We start from the raw sequence: 3763 nt of genomic DNA on the forward strand, positions 1-3763 counted from the left end.
TTAACCAGAAGCCAAAGAGAAAGTCTATATTACTTTAGTGTCTACCCAGGGTTTGATTGTCACTTCTCTGAGGACAGGAATCGTGACTATTAACTTCACTGTATCATCCCAAACGCCAAGTAAAGTACCCTCCACACAGTAAGCAACTAATAAATACTATTGATTGATGGATCACTCCACTTTCTGCCTTTTCCAGCCCCCACTTCTAACCCCCACCCTGGCCTAGAGTCCCTCTCCTTCCAGCTCCACCACTTAGCAGACTGCATCCCTCCAGTGGAGCAGAGGGGCAAAGGCTACACCCACTTCCCCTTCTCACCCCTCTGCCGCCCCCTTGTGGGCCCAGCTTATCTCTAACCTGGCTTGCAAAAGAGCTAGAGCCAGCCTAGCCAGAGAGGAGAGGTTCTGTTTATTTGCAAATCTCCTCCTTCCTTACTTCCCAACAAATGCAGTTGCTGACTGGTAGCATGGCCATGGGAATCTTTCCTCCTTGACACACACAGGTCTTGATTGGGCCCCCGTGGGCATGGATTGGAACGGTCTGCTGCTGTGGTCTCTTCTCCCCCACCTCTGCCCTCCTCCATCTGTTGGTTGGTGGTCTGGGTCTGGCACCAGCTCTTTGATGATTTCTAGGTACCCACTCTGAGGGGGCCACGGCCCCATGTGGGCTTGACACTGGAGGGGCAATGTCATTAACTTCACCCCCACAGTTTGGAAGCATAGCCCAACTAGCCAGTCGGCCACCTCTTGCCATGGCCAGCTGGAGTCCTGATGGGTGGTGGGGCAGCAGAGGGCACTGGGCCCGTGCTGAGGTTTTCAGAGTATGAACAGGGCAGGGGTCCTCACTCTGCAAACTGGGGCTGGAGTGCCTACAGCCTGGGTGGGAGCTCGAGTTTTGTGCAACAGTGAGTTGAGGTCCTGGTAGTGTAAAAGGTGGGGGGTTGGGGGGAGGGGGGGACATAGTCCCTGCATCCAGAGTGGAAGCTAAGCCTCAGTTGGCTTCATAATAAGGGTGGCTTCATAGCTACTGCAGCCATGGCGCTTGTGTGGTTCTGTGAGGGAAACACGTTGGAGTGAGGGGTGAGGCAAGAGAGCAGGGTGAAGGGAGCCACTCAGGGCTGGCCCTGCTGCACCAAGAGGACCAGAGGAGAAGTGGTGGAGGAGGCTGCACTCCCCACCTTGTACCTTTCACTCCCTTCTCCCTTCCCTCAAATCTCCAAACACAAGGTCATTCTCTGCTTTAGGATGACCTGGGAATACTGCTTGTGCCCAGGGTGACCTGGTTTCAGCTTACCCCATGGCAGTTTCTGACATTTCCTATCACCCTCAAACGACCCATGATCCCAGGGAGGAGACGACCCATGTATGGCCCCAGGGAGGTGACGTGGTGCTTATAACAAGTGTGGCCAAGAGCAAAGGTAGAAGCTGCGGAGGGGGCACAGGGAAAGGGATGGGGATAAAGGAGGGGCCCTAATTGGCAGGGTGGGGGAAGAGGAGAATGAGCTCAAATTGTCCCCCATCCTGGCTCCAGAAGGGAGGGGCTGCCCCCAAAGGAGTGGAGCAGAGGGCTGGAAGTTTCACCCAAGGGGTAGCATGGCCAGGGTCCCCCAGACTGGGGTGGTGGCGGCACAGAGATGGAGGGAAGAAGGGGAAACAAACAAGGCAGTCTTCAGCTCCCTGAAGGCACTGCAACCTCACTGTGGGCCTGGAATGTATCTACCAACTCTGTTATATTGTTATAAGCACAGGAGCAGTGGGAAGCAGCTGTTCTCTGTGTGCACTGAGCACAGGATCAGAGGGAACGGGGTTGAAACTGCAGCCGGAGGTATTGAGAGTAGGTTTCATGCAGAACTTCCTACTGGCCAGAGTCGGGAGATGGTGGAATGCTTTAGCTGGAGAAATGGTGTGTTGCCTTCTTTGGAGGCAAATTTTTGGCAGCCTTTATTCAGAACCTGGCTTGAATGTAGTGCTGGCCTGAGGCAGGAGGGTGGATTTGATCACTGCTCAAAGTCCCTCCAGGCCCAAGTATTCTCCAAGTACACTGCAGAGAAGTAGTAGTACCTTCACTCTGCTGCATGGATCATTTTTCTACAAAACTGTTCAGCACACAGTCCCAGCTCTGCCACTTGTCTGCTATGTGACCTTGGGGAAGTCACTTCACTTCTCAGTTCTCATGTATTAATTCATTCAGTCAGTCATATTTACTGAGCTCTTACTGTATGCAAAGCATTGTACTTAGCACTTGCAAGAGTACAATATAACATATAAAATGGGGATTAAGACTGTCAGCCCAATGTGGGACAGGGACTGAGTCCAGCCAATTACCTTGTATCTACCCCAGTGCTAAGTAGACTGCCTGACAAGTAGTAAGGGCTTAACAAATACCAAAATTATTATCATATTTCCCCACTCCTCAAGAACCCCCAGTGGTTGCCCATCAGCCTCTGCAAAAAACAGACACATCCTGCCATCAGCTGCTCAATCACCTTGTGCCCTCCTACCTCACCTCGCTACTCTCCTACAACCCAGCCCGCATGCTTCACTCCTCTAATGCCAATGTACTCACTGTACCTCCATCTCATCTATCTCATCACCGACCCTTCACCCACATCCTGCCTCTGGCCTGGAACGCCCTCCCTCTTCATATCCGAGAGACAATCACTCTCCCCATCTTCAAGGCCTTATTAAAAGCACATCTCCAAGAGGCCTTACCCGACTAAGCCCTCATTTCCTCTTCTCCTCCTCCTCTTTCTCTTCTCCTCTACTTATTTGTTTATATTAATGTCTGTCTTCCCCTGTAGACTATAAGGTCATTGTGGGCAGGGAATGGGTCTACCACCTCTGTTGTATTATACTCTCCCAAGCATTTAGTATAGTGCTCTGCATACAGTAACTGCTCAATAATAATGATATTTGAAAAGCACTTACTCTCGGCCAAGCATGTTCTAAGTGCTGGGGGTAGATACAAGGAAACAGGTTGTCCCACGTGGGGCTCAGTTAATCTCCATTTTACAGATGAGGGAACTGAGGCATAGAGAAGTTAAGTGGCTTACCCAAGGTCACACAGCAGACAAGTGGCAGAGCCGGGATTAGAACCCACATCCTCTGACTCTCAAGCCCGTGCTCTTTCCGCTAAGCCACACTGATTGATTGAAGTATATAGTATTTGAAGAGGATTCCACTGATTGAAATTCACTCGTGTGACTGAAAAGGCCGATGGATCCACAGCCCCAGCCCTATTGTGAACACAAAGGCGGCCCCTTGTTGTGTTGTCATGCTGTCACGCTCAATGTTTGCAATACCTACCGCTGTTTTCGCTTCTGCTTGTCTTATTCCTCACGAAGCTTTTGCTCCAAAAAGGGCCATCCCTTGCTTGAAAGCAGGCAACTTCCTTCACAGCAATTGACTCCTAGTTTTCAGCTGGGTTGCAGCTGAAAGGTTTGCTCTGCCCTTCCTCACTTCCCAAGTTCAGCTCTCCATAGAGAAGCTGTTTGGGTCTCTTGCTGTTACTCATTCACTTCACATGTGCCAGCCAGGGCAGCTGGGTTAAGGTGAACAGGACTTCGATGCTAAGAGACTGATTACATTCTAGAAGTTCATTGTTCATGATCTTGCCCTTTGATATCACCTGGTCCACAAATGATACTGATGGAGCAGAGAAGTACTGGGGCCCCGTGGACTGAGGGAAAACTGACTGCACCAACCTCCACCCTTTTTACTCCCCACTTCCCCTCATCACCATCATTCCACGTCCCACCAGAAAGAG

This window comes from Ornithorhynchus anatinus, chromosome X1 (assembly GCF_004115215.2).
Source record: "Ornithorhynchus anatinus isolate Pmale09 chromosome X1, mOrnAna1.pri.v4, whole genome shotgun sequence".
NCBI classification, from domain to species: Eukaryota; Metazoa; Chordata; class Mammalia; order Monotremata; family Ornithorhynchidae; genus Ornithorhynchus; species Ornithorhynchus anatinus.